Source organism: Tachypleus tridentatus, chromosome 8 (assembly GCF_004210375.1).
Source record: "Tachypleus tridentatus isolate NWPU-2018 chromosome 8, ASM421037v1, whole genome shotgun sequence".
NCBI classification, from domain to species: domain Eukaryota; kingdom Metazoa; phylum Arthropoda; class Merostomata; order Xiphosura; family Limulidae; genus Tachypleus; species Tachypleus tridentatus.
Genome location: NC_134832.1, coordinates 26,085,714 through 26,112,632, shown reverse-complemented (window position 1 = coordinate 26,112,632; position 26,919 = coordinate 26,085,714). Strand labels below are relative to the sequence as shown.

The window sequence follows — 26,919 nt, the reverse complement described above, 5'->3', positions numbered from 1 at the left end:
ATTAGTCACTTATAGTGTTAAGTTAAAACTTTTGGCGTTTGCAATGTTAAAATGTAATAGCACATAAATAATCAGAGCAATATTTTCCTTTGTTTGCATGTTAAATTTACTGCCTCCATGCTTCGATACTCATTGTTAATTAAGTTATCACAATAAACAATACAACGATGTACTCATAGAACGTCGTATGGGGAAGTTTTTATTTCACACCGTGTTGAAATACAGTCAAATAATTGCGATACGTGTTAGCTAAGCACTAAATATTTACCAACCTCAAACACGAAATAAGCAAGAAGAAAGAGTTTCATCTATTTCAAAAGAAAAATAGCCATTCTTTAAACTTAATTTGTTTTAATTAATAAACTGGATTTACGAAAGAGACCACTTACTCTAAATGCGTTAGACAAACTTATTTAATGTTTTAATGTCAGATCCTAAGTGACATAATGTAATCTCAAGGCTTGACAGTATCTGTTGATTCTATCGATCTTTTCTCTCTCGTCTCCGCACATGAAATATAAATCAACCTTTCCACCGTGTTCAACAGTCATCACAAAACTGAACGAATATTATTTCTGTTTCTTCCTTCAAACAAGGAAACGATTGAGGAAAAACCTTGACTCACTGGGACAGTTTGTTTATTTTGTGGAAGAAAGGAAATGACAACATTTCATATAAATTAGTCTATGTATAATCAGTTCTTGTACTCTCTTCAGACAGCTGAGTTAGTTGATCCATCCAAAATTTGATGGATAACACTTGCGTGTGTTTGGTCTACCCTGATTTTACATCAGCAAGTTAAACTGGATGTGTTCATGTAATACTCAGCTGAAAACGCCATTGTGGAATTTATTCATTTCTTAGGATAACAGACAAGAAGGTTTAAAATGAAGCTCACTTGTCATGTTATAGTGGGTGGTCATGTTTGGGAGGATTGGTTTAGTTAGGAGCATACGTAGCAACAATTATGTAACTCTTCCAAGTCTCCTGGCAAGCTTCCAAATCTGTATTGGAAAATAATCGTAAGCCGTCCTAAAGGTATTAACTATTTAGTTTATATACAAAATACTTTTCGGTACAAACGAATAAGTGCTCAGAAAATCGTACAACCTGGCTTTCAAACACAGTATGTTTTCCTTCATCTCAAGAATATCTTAGTACCCCAAAGCACGTTGACTGTTCAAAATGTCCACCCCATCCCGTCTTTCTCAACAAGAGACTCTAGATGAGGAATTACACGAGAGACAGAAGTAACATATGCTCCGTACATAACGGATACCGCTTTAATATATATAGACATTTCTTACTTTGTGCAACATCCTTTACATCTCTGTTATACACTTTGGTTCTCTCCATAAAAAGGTAAATAGCGACAACGATAAAATTTGCTTAAGAACACGGAAAATAACACATGTTATAGATGCTTCTTAGTTCCTAGCACTTACTTAAACTATAACCAAAAATATAAAGTGTATCACCGTCTAACGGTTACTGATAAAACACTATAACCAAAAATCCAAACTGTGTATCACCGTCTAACGGTTAGTAATAATAATCTATGACCAAAAGTCTTAATTGTGTATCACTGTCTAACAGTTAGTGATAATAAACTATGACCAAAAATCCAAACTGTGTATCACCATCTAACGGTTACTGATAAAATATTATAACCAAAAATCCAAACTGTGTATCACTGTCTAACGCTTAATGATAATAAACTATGACTAAATGTCAACACTGTGTATCACTGTCTAACGGTTAGTGATAATAATCTATAACTAAAAGTCTAAACTGTGTATCACTGTCAAACGGTTAGTGATAATAATCTATGACAAAAAGACTTTACTGTTTATCAATGTCGAACGGTCAGTGATAACAAACTATGACCAAAGGTCTAAACTGCGTATCACCGTCTTACGGTTATTGATAAAACACTATAACCAAAAATCCAAACTGCGTATCACCGTCTAACGGTTACTGATAAAACACTATAGCTAAAGATCCAAACTGTGTATCACCGTCTAACGGTTACTGATAAAACACTATAACCAGAAATCCAAACTGTGTATCACCGTCTAACGGTTACTGATAAAACACTATAACAAAAAATCCAAACTGTGTATCACCGTCTAACGGTTACTGATAAAACACTATAACAAAAAATCCAAACTGTGTATCACCGTCTAACGGTTACTGATAAAATACTATAACAAAAAATCTAAACTGTGTATCACCGTCTAACGGTTACTGATAAAACACTATAACCAAAAATCCAAACTGTGTATCACCGTCTAACGGTTACTGATAAAATACTATAACCAAAAATTCAAACTGTGTATCACCGTCTTACGGTTACTGATAAAACACTATAACCAAAAATCCAAACTATGTATCACCGTCCAACGGTTAGTATTAATAATTTATGACCAACAGTCATAACTGTGTATCACTGTCTAACAGTTAGTGATGATAAACTATGACCAAAAATCCAAACTGTGTATCACCATCTAACGGTTACTGATAAAATATTATAACCAAAAATCCAAATTGTGTATCACAGTCTAACGCTTAATGATAATAAACTATGACTAAATGCCTAAACTGTGTATCACTGTCTAACGGTTAGTAATAATAATCTATGACCAAAGGTCTAAACTGTGTATTACTGTCTAACGGTTAGTGATAACAAACTATGACCAAAGGTCTAAACTGTGCATTACTGTCTAACGGTTAGTGATAATAAACTATAACTAAAAGTCTAAACTGTGTATCGCTGTCTAACGGTTAGTGATAATAATCTATGACCAAAAGTCTTTACTGTGTATCATTGTCGAACGGTTAGTGATAACAAACTATGACCAAAGGTCTAAACTGCGTATCACCGTCTAACGGTTAATGATAAAACACTATAGCCAAAAATCCAAACTGTGTATCACCGTCTAACGGTTACTGATAAAACATTATAACCAAAAATCCAAACTGTGTATCACCGTCTAACGGTTACTGATAAAATACTATAACAAAAAATCCAAACTGTGTATCACCGTCTAACGGTTACTGATAAAATACTATAACCAAAAATTCAAACTGTGTATCACCGTCTAACGGTTACTGATAAAACACTATAACCAAAAATCCAAACTGTGTATCACCGTCTAACGGTTACTGATAAAATACTATAACCAAAAATCCAAACTGTGTATCACCGTCTAACGGTTAGTAATAATAATCTATGACCAAAAGTCTTAATTGTGTGTCACTGTCTAACAGTTAGTGATAATAAACTATGACCAAAAATCCAAACTGTGTATCGCCATCTAACGGTTACTGATAAAATATTATAACTAAAAATCCAAACTGTGTATCACTGTCTAACGCTTAATGATAATAAACTATGACTAAATGTCTAAACTGTGTATCACTGTCTAACGGTTAGTGATAATAATCTATGACAAAAAGACTTTACTGTGTATCAATGTCGAACGGTCAGTGATAACAAACTATGACTAAAGGTCTAAACTGCGTATCACCGTCTAACGGTTACTGATAAAACACTATAACCAAAAATCCAAACTGCGTATCACCGTCTAACGGTTACTGATAAAACACTATAGCTAAAGATCCAAACTGTGTATCACCGTCTAACGGTCACTGATAAAACACTATAACAAAAAATCCAAACTGTGTATCACCGTCTAACGGTTACTGATAAAATACTATAACAAAAAATCCAAACTGTGTATCACCGTCTAACGGTTACTGATAAAACACTATAACAAAAAATCCAAACTGTGTATCACCGTCTAACGGTTACTGATAAAATACTATAACAAAAAATCCAAACTGTGTATCACCGTCTAACGGTTACTGATAAAACACTATAACCAAAAATCCAAACTGTGTATCACCGTCTAACGGTTACTGATAAAATACTATAACCAAAAATTCAAACTGTGTATCACCGTCTAACGGTTACTGATAAAACACTATAACCAAAAATCCAAACTATGTATCACCGTCCAACGGTTAGTATTAATAATTTATGACCAACAGTCATAACTGTGTATCACTGTCTAACAGTTAGTGATGATAAACTATGACCAAAAATCCAAACTGTGTATCACCATCTAACGGTTACTGATAAAATATTATAACCAAAAATCCAAATTGTGTATCACAGTCTAACGCTTAATGATAATAAACTATGACTAAATGCCTAAACTGTGTATCACTGTCTAACGGTTAGTGATAATAATCTATGACCAAAGGTCTAAACTGTGTATTACTGTCTAACGGTTAGTGATAACAAACTATGACCAAAGGTCTAAACTGCGTATCACCGTCTAACGGTTAATGATAAAACACTATAGCCAAAAATCCAAACTGTGTATCACCGTCTAACGGTTACTGATAAAACATTATAACCAAAAATCCAAACTGTGTATCACCGTCTAACGGTTAGTAATAATAATCTATGACCAAAAGTCTTAATTGTGTGTCACTGTCTAACAGTTAGTAATAATAAACTATGACCAAAAATCCAAACTGTGTATCACCATCTAACGGTTACTGATAAAATATTATAACCAAAAATCCAAACTGTATATCACTGTCTAACGCTTAATGATAATAAACTATGACTAAATGTCTAAACTGTGTATCACTGTCTAACGGTTAGTGATAATAATCTATGACCAAAAGTCTTAACTGTGTATCACTGTCTAACGGTTAGTGATAATAAACTATAACTAAATGTCTAAACTGTGTATCACTGTCTAACGGTTAGTGATAATAATCTATGACCAAAAATCCAAACTGTGTATCACCGTCTAACGGTTACTGATAAAATACTATAACCAAAAATTCAAACTGTGTATCACCGTCTAACGGTTACTGATAAAACACTATAACCAAAAATCCAAACTGTGTATCACCGTCTAACGGTTACTGATAAAATACTATAACCAAAAATCCAAACTGTGTATCACCGTCTAACGGTTAGTAATAATAATCTATGACCAAAAGTCTTAATTGTGTGTCACTGTCTAACAGTTAGTGATAATAAACTATGACCAAAAATCCAAACTGTGTATCACCATCTAACGGTTACTGATAAAATATTATAACCAAAAATCCAAACTGTATATCACTGTCTAACGCTTAATGATAATAAACTATGACTAAATGTCTAAACTGTGTATCACTGTCTAACGGTTAGTGATAATAATCTATGACCAAAAGTCTTAACTGTGTATCACTGTCTAACGGTTAGTGATAATAAACTATAACTAAATGTCTAAACTGTGTATCACTGTCTAACGGTTAGTGATAATAATCTATGACCAAAAGTCTTAACTGTGTATCACTGTCTAACGGTTAGTGATAATAAACTATAACTAAATGTCTAAACTGTGTATCACTGTCTAACGGTTAGTGATAATAAACTATAACTAAAAGTCTAAACTGTGTATCACTGTCTAACGGTTAGTGATAAAAATCTATGACCAAAAGTCTTTACTGTGTATCAATGTCGAACGGCTAGTGATAACAAACTATGACCAAAGGTCTAAACTGCGTATCACCGTCTAACGATTACTGATAAAACACTATGACCAAAAATCCAAACTGTGTATCACTGTCTAACGGTTAGTGATAAAAATCTATGACCAAAAGTCTTTACTATGTATCAATGACGAACGGTTAGTAATAACAAACTATGACCAAAGGTCTAAACTGCGTATCACTGTGTTACGGTTAATGATAATGAACTATGACCAAATATTCAAACTGTGTCTCACTATCTAATGTTTAGCGATCAGAAACTATAAGCAAACTAAGGAAGAAATTACATATCAATGCCCATTACATTTAAGATAACATTAATCACTGTACGTCAAAATCATATAAATATCTACTGTTTTCATGATTTAGTTAAAGATTTGTATAACCAAATCATATCAGTGTCTACTGTTTCATTATAAAACAAATAGGCTGTGTAACTAAACCATCCAAAGCTGTGTGGCAATATGTACTATATCTCAGATTAACTAAGATACTTTACTTATATACATACCATACTAAAACATTGTGACTTATATTTTTACGTATGTAGTTGACATTATTGTTAGATATGACAATCCTACAGTCTTGATTAATTAGCACTATTAGTCTAAAGAAGGTATAGTAGCTTTCTTAACTTTAACAGTATCTTTTAACAATAGTATGATAACTACAACTAAGCATCGATTATGTTTTAATGAAATAAACTGTTATTAGATAAATATGCAAAACCTAGAAGATGTAACATCAGATTTTGGATATATGAAACAGAGTGAGAAGACAGCTCAAATAAAAGTGATACAAAAAATATCAAGAATAAAAAAAATATCTAAAATATTATAAAATAATAAAATAAATTAAATAATAGGGATTTAAATGGAAGTATGGATAGTCGGTTGGTTCATAAATAGACCTTTTTACGTTTTGTAGAATGATTTCAGAAAATATACTTATTTTAAACTGTTTCGGTGTAAATGTACGAGCACTAATGATTCGATTCAGATAGACGTACCCTAACGTGGAAGCATAAAATACCGTGATTTATAACATTGTCATGGGCAGTTAGCGCTAATCTTACACGTGACATAGCGCATAAACAATCATTGTAAGGATTCCCCAAACGGTAAGGGACGAAAACAACGAAGGAGGTCATGTGACCTAATCGTCAGAAACTAGTTGGTTTTGCTTCTTTTTATTTTTGTGGCTATAGAGTAGGTTCACTTACTTGTTCTACGATATGAGTTTGTTTTTGTTGTTGCTGTTTTACTATTGGGTTCTGATGACCCCAAATTCCTGACCTGGTGGCATAAAAGTCACGCAATGAGAGGTTAACAACACTAGCAAAATTTTTAAAAAATCACACAGAATAAGGAAAAGCGCTAATACCCAAAGTAAAAGAAACTACAAGCTTTAACCACTTATGCTTTTTGTTCTCGTAGGATATCATTTAAAAGTATGTAGGAGAAAGAAGCTCAGCCAGTACACAAATTCATTGTGTAGATAAACAACAATTCAGTAGCTACAGATGAGGGTAAGTTTAACAAAACAAAGGATCAAAACGTATTCAATTACAAAAGTATGTTATAACGTCTCAAAGCGACACCTGCTTAGGAAACGTTTTTTATCGCAGGTATACAGATGATCAATTGGAATACATTTCAACTCATTATTCACTCAGCTGGGTATTAATAAAGTAAAATTCCTATTCATTAATCAATATTTAGATAAAGTAAAAATTATATTCAAAATCATTTCTATGATTCATTTGTTACTTACCTCTGTTAGAAAGTTATGTTTTCGATGCATGTTAATAAAATAAAACTTTTATATAGGTTTGTTTTTCTTATAGCAAAGCCACATCGGACTATCTGCTCAGCCCACCGAGGGTAATCGAACCCCTAATTTTAGCCTTTTATATAGAAGCTACATGTACAGTCATGATCAGTCCATAGCTACTTTAACAGAAAATAATTTAGAAATAATATTAGAAATAATATTTCCATTCAACTATCAACCCTATGGTACTTTAATGAAATAACAGTTTTATTCAAAATCATGTTTGCGGTTCATTATCGATTCAACATACTTTAATACGGTAAAACGCCAGTTAAAAATTAAATTATACGTGTAGCTGATTATCGACCCAGTTTCGCATTGAAAAAGTAAAATTCATTCTCAGAAACCACATTTAGTGAAATTGACACATATCAACCAGCATTATAGATTACAAAATACATATTGTTACTTACTGAATTATAGAAGGAAGTTTTTAATATTGACCTTAATAGAAATGTTTAAATGATATTTTTATGGATTTGTTTGTTCTGGAAAACTCACTCAAAACCACACAAAGTCTTTCGCTTCGTAGACGTCCCTAGTTTTGCAGTGATAGATTAGTTGGAAGGCAGATATTCAACAATAGTTGCCACCAAATTTTGGCCTATTTGTTTGTTTGTTTTTTGGATTTCACGCAAAGCTAAACGAGGGCTAGCCATCCCTAATTTAGCAGTGTATGACTAGAGAGAAGGCAGCTAGCCATCACTACCCACCGCCAACGCTTGGGCTAGTCTTTTATCAACGAATTAATTGATTGAACGTGAAATTATAACGTCTCCATGGCCGAAATAGCGAGCATATTTGGTGTGACGGGGATTCGCGCCCGCGGCCCTCAGATTACGAGTCGAACGCCCCAACCACCTAGCCATAGGTTTATTCGTATCTGACCGAATAGTTGGAGTTGACTTTTATTCTAATAGTACACTCACGGCACCAAATACCAAAAATGTTTTAACAACAACATGAACACGAACCATAAAACTTCGGATCCACAGTTCAGCACCCTAGACACTACGTATTATATTTCATTATGTAATGTTTCTCCTTTCAAACGTCTACTTTTGTATATCAACCAAAACTTGCGAAGTTCTCTGTTATCTAAACAGCGTTAATGGCTTCAAAACCTAGCAAAAATTTACAAAATTTTAATTTTTTTAAATACAGCAAACAAATAAAGTCTGTTACATAATAAGTTGATACAGTAATTAATGGGGAATAATTTTTTATGCCTTACATTATTTAAAAACAACAGAGGTTAAGAGCTTCGTTATGCACATGCACGTATTTGTGCCAAAAGTATAATTTTTATGCGTACAGATTTCTAATACCAGCTTGTCGCACAATTTTGGGTGCGTGATGCAATTGTAACGTTATGGGTGTTACACGTGAGATTTATCAGACGTCCATTGATAAGTAGTTTGAAAGTGATTTAGAAAAAAAACAACATTTGGTTCAAGAATCATAAACGTTATTTAACATCTACTGATAATAACTACGAGGCTGATTTAAAAAATAAATGTAAAATAAAGAAATTAAGTAAGACTTAGCGTTTTTATTTTTGTTAATTTCTGCTGTAAATAAATAATAAAACAAAAACTGCACTTTTCACTGTATACAATCATGAATTGAGAATAAATTGAAACGTTGCCAATGTGCGAAACAAAACCTACAGTTAAAGTAAAACTAAGTAAGCTAATATACTAGGAATGAAGTTATATTATTAAATAGGAAAGTATTTTTTCTGGAACTAAGGTCCTGTTAAAATACAAAACAAAGAACCAGATTAACAATAAAAATTGTATTAAACTGTATTTATACCGAACAATAATTTTAGTCTAAAATTGTACTATTGAAACTGAGCAAAGAATAAAACTGTCGATGTTGCTCTTATGTTATACTGAAAAGCAGAATTGCGTTTCTTTTCAAGCATTTCAGAAGGTAGTGGTGTTATTAAGTAAGCCTCAAATTACTTGTAATTACCTATATACGTTATGAGTGAATTGTTTTACTAATTACAGTAATTTACATGGCATATATAACTGATTAGATAACAGATTTGATGGTGTTTATCTTCGTAACAAATATATCTTGTCTTGAGTAATCGTGGTGCCAAATTGACGGATATGAATTAATATTTGTTAGCATTAAAGATAGGGGATTCCACTTTACCTTCTCCAATGTTAGAACAGTAAGACATACGTTAGTGTTGAAACAAACACAGGAAAGTGTTTATCATTGCCAGTGATTTTACTTAAAACCGTTAGAGGTCGACAAGGGTAAACGTTTTAATTTCTTTCAATCAATTGTATTTGGCGATGGAGAAATCAATGGTTTTGGCACACACTTAAACTATTGTTTTAGATCGTATCGTTGGTTAAGCCTAACGTGGGTTCGTTTTTACAACAAAGTGATAAAATATTACAATCTTTACTCTTCAGATAATAATTAAAAAGAACTTTTTACTTTAACTAATGTTTATCGTTTTGTCCACCGCGGTTTCATCATGGCTAGTAGTAAAAAAAACTGTTTAATGTTATAATATATGGTAACTTATTAAATTGCTTTTAGTGTTTTACTGTTTGTAACGAACTTTTAAAAATGATTAGAAATTTACTGCTGTTTCATAATTGCTTTAATATTGTAGAATAGTTATGATAATAATTATGACCGTCATGTTATAACGCCCCCACGGCTAAAAGGGCGAGCATGTTTCGTGCGACGGGGAATTAAACGTTGTTTCAAGACTGAAAATAAATAGAATTGATTTTACTACAATTTTTTTCTTGATAGGGTACTTGATGTTGTTAGCAATTTAGATGAGAGTTACATTCTTTTATGAGCTATCGTTGATCTTTAAATGTTTCGAAAAAAAAAAAGAACATTGAATGTTGAAGCTAGTAGGAAAGTGGTAAAATTTTAGAAAAAACAAGTGTATTCTGACCACACCAGACGTATAAACATCGGTTAAGCTTGGAGACATCTGTGAATAGTGTCATTTGTGAACCCCTCCTCTCTTTCCATTTGGAAATATATGTATACCTACATCCTATACTCTCAAAATTTGATAAAACCTTCACGGTGATTAGTTGCTTAACTTGGTCTCTATAACTTTAAGTTATGTGCTGTTTTAGTACTTTCAGATTCAACAAGATAATCGGCTGCATCATCGTGAGATCTCTCTAGAACCACTCACACGCCCTCTTGCAGAGCTTACTTCTGTGTATGAGAGGGAGACTAGAATAATCAGGACAGGACCTCTCACCTGCACAGCTTGACAGTTAAGTGTGATCGTTTGTCAAGCTGACTTCCACCACGTTGACTCTTACCTCCAGGTTATTGGTGTAACTGTAAGATTTTATAGCTGCACTTTCACCTAATTAAACAACTAATTATGAAAACAGAATAGATAGGTGCTGTAAAACACGCTAAGAAAAGTTCGAAAATAAAGTACCTAAAGGAGTTAAATAAGCTCTTGTGTATTTCCACATTAAACAGTTCATGTATTTCTAGCCCTGGTGAAGTTGCAATAGAGAATAAAGTTGTTGTGTTTTTTTTACTTTACATTGGACATTGAAAAGACACAACCAAATACAAAAAGTAATGCTAAAAGAAAAATGGAAGACAGTAAAAAGAAGACAAAGAACGAAATGGGAGGACAATATCAAACAGTGGACAGGCCTTGGGGTGCACACACAGGACTAAAGAGAGATAGCGTTGAGTGTTTAATACAGTTAACCTCTGTATCGGAGATGGCAGAAAGTGACTGAATGAACCTAACTATGACAGCTTTCCTTAGACCATCAGGGAGCGCAGAGGAAATTAACTGTTATGTTAATTGTTACCATTCATTCACAACAACACGCTACTGTATATTATCGACAGACGAGCCATTCTTTGTTGCATGACGTACAAATCCAATTACACTTTACAGTCATATTGCTACGAGGCCTGGCATGGCCTAGCGCGTTAAGGCGTGCGCTTCGTAATCTGAGGGTCGCGGGTTCGCGCCCGAGTCGTGCCAAAACATGCTCGCCCTCCCAGCCGTGGGGGCGTTATAATGTTACGGTCAATCCCACTATTCGTTGGTAAAAGAGTAGCCCAAGAGTTGGCGGTGGGTGGTGATGACTAGCTGCCTTCCCTCTAGTCTTACACTGCTAAATTAGGGACGGCTAGCACAGATAGCCCTCGAGTTGCTTTGTGCGAAATTCCAAAACAAACAAACATATTGCTACGGCTTTCAGTTTTTTAGAAAGCATGATTTTCGACGTTTTAAATATCGGGATAAATATCCTTGTAATATGATCATATTAAAATGCACATGTGTAAAGTTTAATGCTTTACCTTCTGACAAAAGCCACTGTACTAAAATGAGATACTATAGAATGAAAAGTTAATACAGATATGAGGTGATAAAAAAATAAAAAAAATATTTTACTGTAGAACTCAGCCCTGAATAGCTAAACTTTGTCCATAACGTATAAATGTTATAAATTGGAAAGACTCTTAAGCCTGGCTTTGTGCGAGTCAGTGGTTACTGTGCCGGACTGTGGAGTTGAGGTTTCGTGGTTTCAGTCCCGTTATCGCCAAAAGATCGTCTTTAACACACTAAAGCTGTGGTTAGTTATACAAGTTTGGTGAAATCCCACGATTCTGTCTGACGAGAGTTGGAAGTGAAGGGTGTTCGCTAGCTGCCTTCTATCTAGTGTGCTGCCTCCAAAATAACAATGGCTGATGTTACCTACCAGCACTAATAAGTGTCCTAAAAATGTGAGTTTTCGATGTATTAAATTCAATATATTTTACTGTGCGTCTCCAGGTGTGTCAGCGGTAAGTTTAAGAACTTAGATAACAATAAACTTTGGAGTTTGATTCGCCACGGTGGACGACTACAGATATCCAGCCAATTGTGTAGCTTTACGCTAAAAACATTAATTAAATATCAAAATACAGTTAAATGCTTTTATATTTTTATATATCTTGACCAATTAAACTGCACTCGAATAATATAAATGTAATTCCTGTTTAAAAATTGCATGTGATTAACGTATATACATCATTACCTTTATGAGTTTTAATTGTAGCAAATCTTCTACTGTTTCTCAAACATCAGAAAACAATGATTGGTGATATCGATCTGGAACAATGTATTTTTAGCTGCGGCAAAGCGGCTCACAGAAGGGCTCTGAGTGTTTTGTTTTTGTTGTGTGTGTGTGTGTGTATGTATTTTCAAGTACAAACATTGAGCTCATTGCTTCGTCATCTCTTGACCGATTTGAAGTCTAATTACAGTTTTAAACTCAGGAGGTCAAACCCTTTGGATTGATATACTCGACTGCGCCCACGTTCTCAGAGAATAATATACTCTATTCTTTAATTCGAGGATAGGTGGTAGACATCCTGATAAGTAATAAAACTGAATAGGATATAAGTGCGAGCATGGTTTGTATTGCTTGCGCACAGAAATACAGCTAATAAAGAGGAGAAAAAGGTCTCATATATTAATTTACTCTAATTCTGTTTAAAAGAATTTCAAACGCCGCAGCTACTGAGAATTTTCTTTTGTTTATCGTTGGAATTCCTGCTTGAAAGCTGTGTGAGTGTTATAGTGGTTAACTTTTTTATAGTAAAAGTTACTGCTTGTAAGTTGTTTGAATATTATAGTGTACAGTTGTGTTTCTATAGTAGGATTTGATTATTCTTGGTTGTATGAATATTACGGTGTGGAGGATCGAACACAAAATAACACATAACATATGATAGCATTCTTAGTTTGTAATAGATTTTTATTCGATTTTTAAGTATTTTATGTGCCATTTCGACCTTTAAAGATATTCTAATCGTGTAATAAACTGTCGTAACATTCGTTAATGTAAACAACAGGGTTGGGAACGGCCCGTCATGGTAAGGTATTTAGGGCTCTTCACTCATAATCTGAGGGTCGCGAGTTCGAATCCCTGTTTTATTAAACATTCCCTCCCTTTCAGTCGTGAGGACGTTATACTGTGATGGTCAGTCCCCCTATTCGTTGGCAAAAGAATAACCCAAGAGTTGACGGTGGATGATGATGAATGGCTGCCTTTTCTTTAGTCTTTCATTACTAAATTAAGAACGGCTAGTGCAGATAGCTCTCGTGTACCTTGAAATTTTGAAATTCAAAACAAAACAAACCAACTGAGAACAGTTGCTCGTAAACTTTACAGGGGTATTGTAAGTCACCCTATAGGAAACAGTTGTAAATAAACTTTATAGGAATAACGTAAACCTTCACATTAGGAGCAGTTGTAGACAATCTTTACAAGGGTAATTTAAATCATCCTATTAAAAACAGTTCTAAATAAGCTTTACTGGAGTAATTGAAACCATTCTATTGGGAACAGTTTTAAATAAGTTTTACTGGGGTAATTGAAACCATTCTATTGGGAACAGTTTTAAATAAGTTTTACTGGGTAATTTAATCCATTCTATTGGAAACAGTTCTAAATGAACTTTACAGAGATAGTAAGTTAACAAAAGTAACTTTATTAAAGAAAGCCAAGCTAAGTAGAAAATTAACGTATGTGAATGCACTACTCAAAACAAATGCTTATACAATTATGGTGAGTGACACTGTGCATGTGTTAGTATACTGAAATATACATATACACATATATAATTTATTGTTCTCTATTAATACTGTTATAGTGAGTAAATATTCACTTGAGCGTTAAGTAGCGAGTAAGGCTAATGATTAGTTCAGTGTATTAGGCTGTTTTGTAAACTGCACTACATACAACGTTCAGTGTTATCCACTTCCTTTACGAAGAGGAAGCGCAGGTCTTTCCACCCTTTCTTGTATGTATATGTGTTATGCATATCCAATCGACACAAGTCATTTTGTGTTGGGTAACATTTAAAAACAAACCGAGATATCCACCATCTCTTTAAACAATTTTACCCTCTTTCACAAACTTGAATGGCTTAATCTCTGCCATCCACACCATGGGGGTGCACTTATTTACTGCTTTATACATATTGAACTGTTTAATATAAAACATAGAACGTATTTATAGATCTAAAACAAGACATATTTCAGTATAACAATTAATTTTGTAAACTCTTTTTTCATTATTAAAGCTTACACCACTGTCATACTAACATGATTGTTATTTCTTGATGACGAGAAACCCACTTGGAATAAAATTGTATCTCAGAACGGCTGGTACGGGTATTAACACTTTTATTTTTAAGGAGAGAACAACATTTCGACCTTCTAGGTCATCTTCAGATTAAGAAAGAGAGAGTTTGCAAGTGACAGTTGCTGGACACATGTCTTAGGGACAAAAGTATAAATGGGTACGGGATTGTAGGGACGTTGCAGTTGAATGTTAGTTTATTAATTAGTAAAGATGTAAAGGTTTTCCTTTATATTAACCTAAAGATGACCTAGAAAGAACGAAACATTGTTCTCTCTTTATCAGTAAAAGTGTTAATACCCGTACCAGCCGTTCTGAGATATACGACTGTTATTTGTTGATCCGACTGTTACCTTCTATTGACTACTGATCAAATCTAAGTTTACCCAAAATATTAGTGGTTTTGCTTGTGTATGTTTTACTGTATACACATAATACTCGTGATATTTTTCTAAGTGAAGAAACGAGTGTTTCATATAGTAAAACCGACCTTACTTCCTTTGGCACACTCGTAAAGGCAGTACCTGAGAACTTCTGCGTAAACTTCAGAAATGTTTTGCTCTCGTTACTAAGTTACTATGCATTTGTTCGTCTCTCTGCTACATTCTTGACATTCTAACAGTTATAACTCATTATGTATTACGTCAAGTCCAATACAGTGACAGTTTTTTTGTTTTTTTTTTTGTTAAACGTGAAACTACACTATCGGTTATCGGTAACGTGACCACTATCAGTATCGAAACCTGGTTTTTTAAACAGTATGGGTATGAAGACTTGTCAGTTAGTCACTGGGAGGGGGAAGGTTACAATGTTTTGATTGATTGGTATATTTCTTTTAGTAGCATGTGAAAATCTATAGTCTTTGATAGTGTTATGTTTAACAAGAACAAATATTGTGTTCTTAGTTACACATATTAAATGAAAACATTTTTTGTATTATGTTGATATATTGAAAGAAAATATTAGCGGCTACTGTTTTTGTAAAAAAGAAGAAAACAGTATGTTGATAAACTGAGATTTACTTGTTATGTCCTGTCTTAAACATTCAGAAAGACTTAAATTTGCACAGTTATTATACTTACGAATTTGTTTGTTTCAATAAAAAAATGCTTAAGACGTTGATAAAAAACGTATGTCTTTTGTTACTGTAGTCACCACTTAAGAAGCTAGCAAGAACGAGGGTACAGAAAGCACATAACTACTTGTTGATTATCCTCAGCTGACAACTAATAGTTTCTTTACATTACATGGCTATTAATGTTTGGCATATAATCTGTTAATACCAGACGTGTTGTCTTACATCTTCCTAAGTTTGTTTTTACAAACTATACAACGCTGCCAGAACTTGTTTAACTTTCGCGTGGTTAAGTAGGGATATGGTAGTCTCAGGGTGTGGACAAATTAAGATAATATGATTAATTTGAAATTGGCATCAGTATCTATAGAAGTTTTAATAATTTCAAGTAAAGATATTATAATTTTAAAAACGCCGATACATTGCTAAACAAGCAAACAGAAGAAGAAGAAGAAAACGACAGGAGAAAGGAGTCCGCCGTTCGGGTTAGTAGTTCATTAGCTAGCAATTATGTGTTGTATCACATGAAACTCAAATGTCAGCGTGCTTATTTCCCTTAGACAGAATATTTTTGTTTATGGCATATATGCTCATTAACGTCTTTCCTTTCTAGAATATAGGTCAAATGTATACGAAGCAAACTAGCAACCCATGTCTTCCAATTGTGAAGAAAGCGAGCTTGGTGGTGATGTAACGTATAGAGTGGAGGTGAAAATCAGGACGATTTGTGTCCCACATTCTCTCATTCCTGTTTATTAACTCCGTACTGAAAATAGTTCTTAAACCATATTATTTTGAGGAAAATGACTCTTAATTTTCGAAAGTACTGTTTAACGCTTATACAGTAGATAATAATTCTCAGCCATGAATAGAATTATTTAACGCATTAAACAATTCAAAATAACTTTCAGCCATGAAGAAAGATTTTAATATATACCATTAGATAAAATGCTCCTCGGTGGCACATGTTCATGTCTATGAACTCACACCGTTAGAAATCGAATATTGATACCCGTAGTGGGCAGAGCATAGAAAATTCTTTGTGTTGTGTAGCTTTGTGCTTAAGTTCAAACAAAATAATGATTAAACAATTCTTAGCCATGAATAGAGTAATGTAACACATTCTACAAGAAACTGTTAACACCAAAAAAAGAGTTACATATTTTATAAAATAAAATACTCTGATACAAAAAGAGTTACTTGGTGATCATATCGGACCCAGTATGGCCAAATAGTTAGGGCGCTCAACGGGTTTGAATCCCCGTCACACTTATGCTCGCCCTTTCAGCCATGGTGGCGTTATAACGTGACGGTCTATCCCATTATTCGTTGGTAAAAGTAGCTCAAGAGTTGGCAGTGAGTGATGATGACTAACTAGCTGCCTTTCCTCTAGTCTTACACTGTTAAATTAGGGACAGCTAGCGCAGATAGCCGTCCTGTAGCTTTGCGCGAAATTCAAAAACAAACAAATTTTTAGCTTAACACCTTCTATACAAGAAAGCTATCTGCAAGAGAAGACATTGTGCCACGCACAGAATTTGTAACACAGAGTAGGTTATTCAGCACATACTGCAAATGATTAAAATATTCAGCAATGAAAAAGAGTTCTTTAATATATTTTCCAACATAAAATAGCTATTAACCCTGTATTTGTTTGATTGATGTAAAACTCAAAGCTACATAATTTTTTATCCTTGCTTTTGCCCACCGTGGGTATCAAAACCAAATTTTATCGTTATAAACGTATTGACTTATCATTGAGCCAGAGGTGGCTGGGGGGGGGGTGCATTAGCCTTAGAAATAATGAAAACTTTCTACAAAGAAATTAATCTGCAGCATTTAAAAAGAACTAACGCTTTGAACAGGATAAAATAATTCTAATTCGTGGAGAAAGTTTTTAAAACATTCCACAATAGAAACTGATTATCAGCCTTAGAAAGAGTCACATAACACACTTTGCCAGAGTTGTTTGTTTGATTTTGGAATTTCGCGCAAATCTACTCGAGAACTTTCTGCGCAAGCTGTCCATATTTTAGAAGTGCTATAATAGAGGAAGGGAAAGTAGTTAATACAACCCACCGCCAACCCTTATACTATTCTTTTATCAACGAAGAGTGGGATTTACTCAAACTTTATAACGCTCCTTCGCTTGAAAGGACGAGCGTGTTCGATGATATAAATATGTTACAAGTACGATTATTCATAGCTTATGTAAGCTAAAATATTTCTTCTATAAGTATAACTTTCCAGATAGATTCGAGAACTTTATTCTCACGTGTGTCATGTGTTTGTGGGTTTTTCCCCCTTTTCCAAACTTGTAAATTTGTCATGAAGAATCTTTTTTTAAGTTTTCTGTTATCTTGGAATAATTATATTATTTTGTCCTTCGAGGTGTCTCCTATAGTGCGAGTTCAACAAGTGATTTTGAGAAATATCTGTAAATTGGTAGCAATGTTTCAAAACTGAATAACACTCGGTTGTTTAACACTCTTAGTTGGAAAACAGTTAAAATTATTGTAACTATCTGTTCACGAACTTTTGTCTCTATACTTTAAAAAATGATCCGTTTACAATTGAAATACCATATACAAACGTCTGTTAACAAAGAGCTTTTCAGTTTTCCTCTCTGATTTAAGATTGCGGATATAGGAAAAGAGTATTAAAACAGTTAATTAAAACATCAACAGACGTTCATATGTATAATCTTACGCATTTGATTATAAATATATGTAAAGGAATGAAGGAACGTTCGCCAGGTTAGTGGGTCATTAGTGCGATAGAAAGCAAAAACAATAATTCATTTTTTAGAAAAGAATAAGACCAATGAACCATAATCAATAAATAAAACGCCCATTATCTTCATTGATAAAACATGTAATTGTTTTAGAACATAGAAACAACTTTTACTGAATAAGGCTGTCAATGTCGTGACCAGATATATTTTTCTTTTTTAAAATATGCTCTGACGTCATGGTAAAAGCAGAGGTGAGATAAGTAGGGAGGTGAATAAGCAGGAAAAGAAACAACTTGTTAAGATGAGATGTGAAACCCACTCCGCTACGTTTGCCTCTTTCTTTAGACTTGAAAGTAGTAAAACCAGTCAGTGTCAGGTTGATCATATTTTCAGGTCACGTTCTGTGAAAAATGTTCAGTACCCACGCTGGATTTTCGTGTGGGCTAAGCCTTATATCAGCAGACAGGAATGTGAGGTCCGGTAACCGCTATAATTTGTATATAGTAAAACTATTCGAAGACGCGCAACTCCTGTCCTATAGAAAGGAAAGAAAACAAAATTAAATGTTCACTGATTTCCTGCTAATTTTACTGACCTTTTAACGTCTAGATATCTCTGTCTGGTTTTAAAATCTGTATTTATTATTACATTTTGATTTCTCATTGGCCCGACATGGCCAAGCGCGTAAGGCGCGCGACTCGTAATCCGAGGGTCGCGGGTTCGCGGCCGCGTCGCGCCAAACATGCTCGCCCTCCCAGCCGTGGGGGCGTTATAATGTGACTGTCAATCCCACTTTTCGTTGGTAAAAGAGTAGCCCAAGAGTTGGCGGTGGGTGGTGATGACTAGCTGCCTTCCCTCTAGTCTTATACTGCTAAATTAGGGACGGCTAGCACAGATAGCCCTCGAGTAGCTTTGTGCGAAATTCCAAAAAAACAAACAAACAAACAAAGCTTTCTCAGTTATGGCATATAAATAGTTCAGCATCACAAGACATAGTAATGTAAAGGTTTTTACAAAGTCCGCTCAGAACATTACGGAAAAATATAGAACATTTCTAAATTTTACATTTCGACCAGCGTGTTAGCATTGACGATACGAGAATGAGCTGTAAGTCCGTAATGTTTTACGTGAACTGATAAATCTTGTTTTTTTTAAAGACAGCTAATATTTTGGTCCTTATACTAAGATTGAATTACGCCACTAAGTAAACATCTTGTACTACGATTTTAATGTCTTTAGGGCTGAAAGCTGGCGTGAAAGACGATATGTATCTTGAAATTTAACTTATATTTTGTTTGTCGCTCTCGCAACATAAATGAAAAAATGTTTGGATGCATATTTGATACTAAATAACAGTATTTATAGAAACCATATGCATCTATTAATACAATTAAAGGACATTAATATGGAAGAAAACAATTTATAAATAATGTAATTTCAGAGTGAAAAATATAGTCTTTCAATTGTTCAGCTTCCAAGCAAGATGACAATATATGTATATATATAAAGAAAACATTTTGTACAGCATACAGTTAAACATACTTTTGTCACCTGGTGGCTCAGCTGCAAGCTCCAGAAGTCATAACGTTAGAATTCAAGTTCCAATTCATCTCTCATATACATCGCAAACAGCCTGTTGTGCAGAATAGCACTCAACAATATAATCTAATACTTATACACGGTGTATGTTTATATGTTGTGGTGATTGATCGTAAAACATTTGAAGTTTTTTTTTAAATATATATATAATATGAAAATAAGTACAAAACAACAGTATAACATCAACTGTATGTGGGCGATATAAATCAGTACTACAAAGCAGTAAAGAGAATATACTGTTAACAATTAACGAAACTGATCTTTGTTAAGACAAACAAAAATGAAGAAAAAGTGTGCCTATTATAGCAATAAAAGGTATATGTATATATTTTTGTAAATAACTGTGTGATAGTACTCAAATAGCGTTGGAAATATTCCTTCTCTTTAGTTATTTAGCATGAATGGTAGTACAAGACCAAAGTGCGCGCAACCAATAAACAATTAATGTGTGGCACATAAGTCTTTTAATCCACAACGTACTGAAGATATGTTATAGTTAATGACAATATTTCAGAATACGCAACGTAATTAAAGTAGTTATATTCCAGAAGACACACTTTAACTAAAGATAATAATAATATTCTAGTCGTCGCATTGTTCCTAAAATAATCATTGTTCCAGAAGACACATTTAACTGAAGATAATACTATTCCAGAAGGTGTACTGTACTTAAAATAATAATATAACAGAAAACACAAAATAATTAAAGACTATAAAATTCCTGGCCCGACATGGCCATGTGGTTAAGACACTCGACTCGTAATCTTAAGGTCGTTGGTTCAAATCCCCGTTGCGCCAAACATGCTCGCCCTTTCAGCCGTGGGGGCGTTATAACGTGAAGGTCAATCCCACTATTCGTTGGTAAAAGAGTAGCCCAAGAGTTGGCGGTGGGTGGTGATGACTAGCTGCATACCCTCTAGTCTTACACTGCTAAATTAGGGACGGCTAGCACAGATAGCACTCGAGTAGTTTTGTGCGAAATTCAAAAAAAACAAACAAACAAACAAACAATCTTACAGTGCAAAACTAGAGACGGCTAGCGCAGATAGTCCTCGTGTAGCTTTGCGCGAAATTCGAATAAAACAAAAATTCCAACAAATATACTATAATTAAAAATAATAATAATGATTCACATGAAGCCAAAAAGTATTAATTAAGTTTATTTTTGTTTTTCATACATTAATGTTCCTAATTTGTTCTTGGCCAGTAGTGTACAGACGGGTTACCGTTTTAAAACCGTATACTTCATAGACATTGAACAGTTACTTGAAAACTTAACTTGTTAGTAAACCACATTTTCTGTGTACTCTAAAACAAGAACTATTTGTCTGTTTAGTTAAGTTCCATATACTTACAGTCCACTTAAAAAATACTAGTGCTTTATTGGTCCCTGTTGACAATTTAATGAAATAGGGTGAATACATTATAATTAAAAATAATAATAATATTCCATAATACACATTGTATCTAAAAATAATAATAGTTAAGATAAAATGTATTTGAGAAGAGCACTTTAGAAGGAGCATCACAACGTTTAATAACAAAACAGTCTATAATATAATACGTTCGTATTTTAATCCAGTGTAATGACTTATGTCAGAAGAACAGTATCACAAGATGTTTGTATTACATTTCACGTTGTATTCTGTTGAGGGCGACAGAACTTTTTATTCATTAAAGAAACACTGTGGTTTGTTGAGTTTAAAACAGTTTTACAGTTTGTAAGAGAATACATATTGCGGTTTGTTATGTCTCAGTTTATATATTTAGATAAAATACATATTGTGTAGTGCCTAAACATAAAACAATTTATAATTCAGAACAGAATGCACATTGTAGTTTGGTGAACTTAAAACATTTAATAATTTTTGACATGATACACATTATGTTTTATTGAGTCGAAGAAAGTTTATACATATTTTATTACAGAACACACTGTGATTGGTAGAGAATGAAACAGGCTATGATTCGTGACAGAACTCAAGACAGTTTATATCTAGTTTCATCACAAAGTTACATATTGTGGTTTATTCGTATGCAAGCAGTTTATTACGTGTAACTGAATAGACATTTTGCTTTTTACAGTTCAAAATGGTTATAATTTGTCTGAGAATACAACTGGTTTCTTGATCTCAATATTCGTGACAGAATAAACCCTGTAATTTGTTGATACTAATACAAATTTTAATTTGTAACACAATGCATAATTTGATGATATAAATATAAATTATATCATGTAATAAAATACAAAGTACAATGTTTCTATGTCAATATGACTTGCAGTATATGATAGAACAAATAATGTCACATCTGACGACAAAAAACTTCAGCCTTCACAGAAGATATAATTTTACTATTTGAATTAAACGAGAGCTAGAAATAGTCCTTGCTGAAATTAATATTTTGGAAGTCCAAGCAATGCATCTTTTAAAAGAAATACCAGCTTTGTCAACATGACTTAAAATTGCCTTAAAGTTAAATAAACTAATAAATATCTACTGTCTTCGGATGCGTTCACGTTTTTTTACCTTGCATCATGTGGTGTTACTTGCTGACGAGATTATCTCGTCTTGGCGCTTAATATTTCTGCTGTGTTCAGGTTGAAAAGTGAAAAGCACAAAATAATTTTGTGGCAAGTAAGGAGTATGTTAATTCCTATCACTTTTAATCAAACCATCGAAACTAAGGAAGCCATGTTTTTGTTTCTATAATTTTACAAATAAAGTTTTTTAATTTATTGTTTAATTGAAATTGTAAATGCTGCATATTTCCGTGTGTTTAAGAAATACGAAAAACAACCGTTAGACCACTCTCTATGTCACGACATTCTAAAGATCTGATCGTCTGGTGTACTTGCATTCTATGTATTCGTTCTTGCTTGTAAGAACCTAAACATAAAATATTAACTTCATCAAAATTGCAACTTATGTGTCAGTGATATAGATTTCCATTTTACAATGATAAAAGTGAGTGAAAGCTATAGTTATAATAAAAAGTGATTATATAATATAAGTTATAATACTGAAAATTTTGGAAGTTAGGCATTCAAAATGTTCCATTAGGCTTAATAGATTGATTTAATCGTACGTACGCGTAATTTTACAGTAAATATATTTTCATTTTTCTCCCAGTTTCTTTTTTCTTTTTACACATACTTTCTACTATTTTTCTGCTTATTTTTCCTTTTATACTTTTATTATTTGAAAACATCATTTGTTTATTTTATTTTAGTTTTTCATCAGAGTGCGAGAAAGCAGAGAGGACGTAATTCGTCATAGTTCTTGATGTGTGTACTTTGGCTACTACTTTCAGCAACGCGTATTTATTGACAATATCGTCTTATATTCGTATATTATAGTTGGTTCTTTCACTTTTTGGGAGTGTTTTAAATATAAAACGTTTCACTTGCAGCTCATATATGATATAGAAAGTGCATTGAATATTATCCTGTTGTGCTTTATGTGAAAAAAAAAAATCCAGCTAACCTGACTGTGTAATTTGCTTTCATCAAACTCCACCCCCCTCAGTAGTATGTCTGCGGACTTACAGCTCTAGAAATCTGGTATCGATACCATGCTATGCAGAGCACATAGCCCATTTGTAGCTTTCTGCTTAATTACAAACAAACAAATCGTCCAAATGTTTGCAGGGTCCCGACTTGATAAACTAGTATATAACCACGCTTGTTTCAGATACCCGTGTAACGCAGACTTTGATTTCCCATATTATAAATAAGGAACAGCGCATGTTCAAATGTTTCTTTCTTTTGTTTTGCATCAAGAAAACAGCACAGTTGTATTTTAAAATATGTACTGCAAATTTTTTATTTTGTTTGTTTTGGAATTTCGCACAAAGCTACTCGAGGGCTATCTGTGCTAGCCGTCCCTAATTTAGTAGTGTAAGACTAGAGGGAAGGCAGCTAGTCATCACCACCCACCGCCAACTCTTGGGCTACTCTTTTACCAACGAATAGTGGAATTGACCGTCACATTATAACTCCCCCACGGCTGGGATTTTTTATTATTATTACGTATGTATAAGCAATGTTATCAAATATAATATAAATATGTGCAACCTAAGATAAAAATCTAAAATTGATACAACATTTTTCTTATGTAAAATACCATGTGACAAACAATTCTGACAATTCAGAAATGACGAAAGTATCGACAATGCACTTGAAAGTGAAACTAAATAATGTATAGAATTTTCATAATATATTCTATACTATATTCGTCGCAAGATTAAACGACTCAATTCGAATGATTTATTTTAATCTTAAGTTATCTCAAAGATTTTTATCGTTGTTTTCCATCACCAAACTACACTGGCATTGAATTTTCTAAGAAAATTGTCACTTTCGTGCTTCATTAAGTTGTGTGAATCCTGCAGTTAAAATTGAATTTTGGCGTTTCAATATTTAATACACTTTTATTCATTTTTTGTGTCTGTGCGATGTGCTACTAATTTTGATTATTACGTGACCATGGTTCTATAACAACATTCCGTTTTATTTCCTTTCTTTTTTGTCGATGAGTAATGGAAAATCCAGAAAATAATATTCCCTCCACCTATGGCAAGAGTGTACTTACAAATCAATACGTCGTTAACTCCATATACTATGTGAATTTTACTAAAAGTGTTGTACATGTGTGTGTGTGTGCTTCAGTTATATAGTGCGAAAGTAAAAGAATTAATCAAAATTTTCAAATCTAATTATAACGATTACGCGCTACAAACTTCACAGAAGACTAAATTCCCTATCGTAATGGTGAGAAGACTCTAATATACTTTTTTACCGATCATTTTATTAAGTTAATTTATAATGATCAAAGTAAAAGCTAGAGATATTTCTCTTCATGAAATTCAAAAAAATAAAACATATCGGTTATAAAGCATGGCGCTTCCTTACATATTGTTTTCTGCAGATTTTCTTATCATCAGTTTTCTTGAGAAACTTTAAGAGGTAATTGACAGAGAAACCTAATATTTCTATAGAATGGCTCCTCCCTTATCAAATTCTATATGTATAAATTTCTTTTATCTGATATAATGTAACTAGGATGTTTATTTTGAAACTTTAGGTGTCCAAGACGAAGTTCAAGAACTGAAATCAAATGTTTAAAAATATTCTACAACTGAATGCGTAATTTTCTGTGGTGAAAGTTTTTAATTCCCTGAACCTTCTTGTTCTAATTTGTAGAGCGACTTAGATGTGTTACTGTTATTAAATATACAAAACAATTGAAGGTAAAAGTTTGGTTTGAATTTCGCACAAAGGACTATTTGCGCTAGCCGTTCCTTATTTAACAGTGTAAGGTTAGAGAGAAGGTAGCTAGTCATCATAACCACCCACTCTTGGATTACTCTTTTACCAACGAATAGTGGGATGGACCGTCACATCATAATGCTCCAGCGGCTGAAAAGACGAGCATATTTGGTGTGACGGGGAATCGACCCCGAAACCCTTGGATTAGGAGTCGAGCCCCTTAATCACTTGGCCATGCCAGGCCTAAGATAAAAGTTAAGAGTACATAAACATTAATTGCCAGTTCCAAGTCTGAAGAAAGCAACAACGATTTATATAAATAATGTTCTTCTTGGCTTTCATTTTAATTATTCACATTATTAACAGTTGTTCATCCTGTATGTATGTCCAGTATAAAATACATACTTTCCGCTCATAAGAGGAAATGAATGTTTCATGTTGAACACCAATTACATTGTGAGAAATGTTCGTGAACACAAAAAGTAAGTTGCAGTAAACTACGATAAATTACTTTTGGAAATAAAATTAACTTGTTGTTTTCAATAGAATGCAACATGTAAGTGAGCAAAAGGAAGAAAAAAATCGTTTATGATTTATGTCAGTAAATGATTTGTTAGCTTCTTCGAAGTAAAATTTTTTTTCGTCTTTCTTCGAGTAAGAGCTTTATGCTAATTTTTTGTGGGGGGGATACTTTCGTAGATCCGATCTATATGCATTCAAATTCTAGAATACAACCGTCCTTTCAAATAATGCAGCTATTTGTGAGTGGCGTACTTCAGTCGGCAGTTATAGATTAAAGCAAAGAAAAAAACACAACAAATTCAATTTTTATGTAGAATGGTTCTTATCAAGAATTTGAATTTTATTTATTTATTTTTCAAAGTTAAAATGTCGAATAAAAGGAATGCACTCTTCAGTATTTTCAGTTCACCGTGTTTACAAATGTGATTTAACAAATTCACAAGCATCTAAGAAGTCAGAAAATGCTGTCTGTTGTGATCAGTGACATTTTATTATAAGAATATGTCTGTAGAGCAGCGTCGTTTACTCTATTAGAGACAGGAAATAATAATTATAAAACGCACACATCTGATTGTAATAATTCCGTTTCTCACATCTTCTGCATAGAGAATTTGATTCTTGAAACGCTCGCACTACAAACAAGCGCTCCACAAACTGGCCTGAAATCGTTAATCCGCCAGGCATTCCTAATAAGGCTAACTTTAACGACTAAAACTACCAAAATGAATCCAATATCACAAACCAGGCCTCGTGTTTGACATTAGTTTTTATGTTTTTATAATTAACTCAGTTTAGAATCGAACGCAAGACTCATTGGTGAGTACTTTACTAAATGAGCTGAAGGGTTAACCCACCAGATGTCACGGTTAAGTTCTCAAACCTCCACATTATATTACATGTTAGTTGTTCTTATAGTAATATACTTCTCCTCGCATTGCTAGAAACTTGTAATTCTGAAATGAGAATCATGTAAAATTAAGTGAGAATACGTTTTAACCCCATCGCCGTCCTGTGCATCACATGTGATTTACAGGACATGATGCTAAAGTGTCTGAGTATCATATTTAGTACACAGCTACATTTAGTTGACATGGAACTGATGTTTGAGAATGTGGCACTGTAACTGGTTTGTTTGATTCACTATATGAGATCA

General features: G+C 33.4%; 1 protein-coding gene across 7 annotated transcripts in view; it reads left to right on the top strand.

Annotated features, from left to right (window-relative positions):
• LOC143222020 (Krueppel-like factor 6) overlaps window positions 1-26,919 on the top strand; it is a 116,492-nt gene that overhangs the window by 28,374 nt on the left and 61,199 nt on the right. Inside the window, exon 1 of one of the 7 annotated variants that reach the window (XR_013011918.1) lies at window positions 16,033-16,127. The exons of the other annotated variants lie outside the window; for them this stretch is intronic. The gene's annotated coding sequence lies outside the window, so the exon portion shown is untranslated. Of the gene's footprint in view, window positions 1-16,032; window positions 16,128-26,919 lie in introns of those variants that run through there. 7 annotated transcript variants of the gene reach the window in all.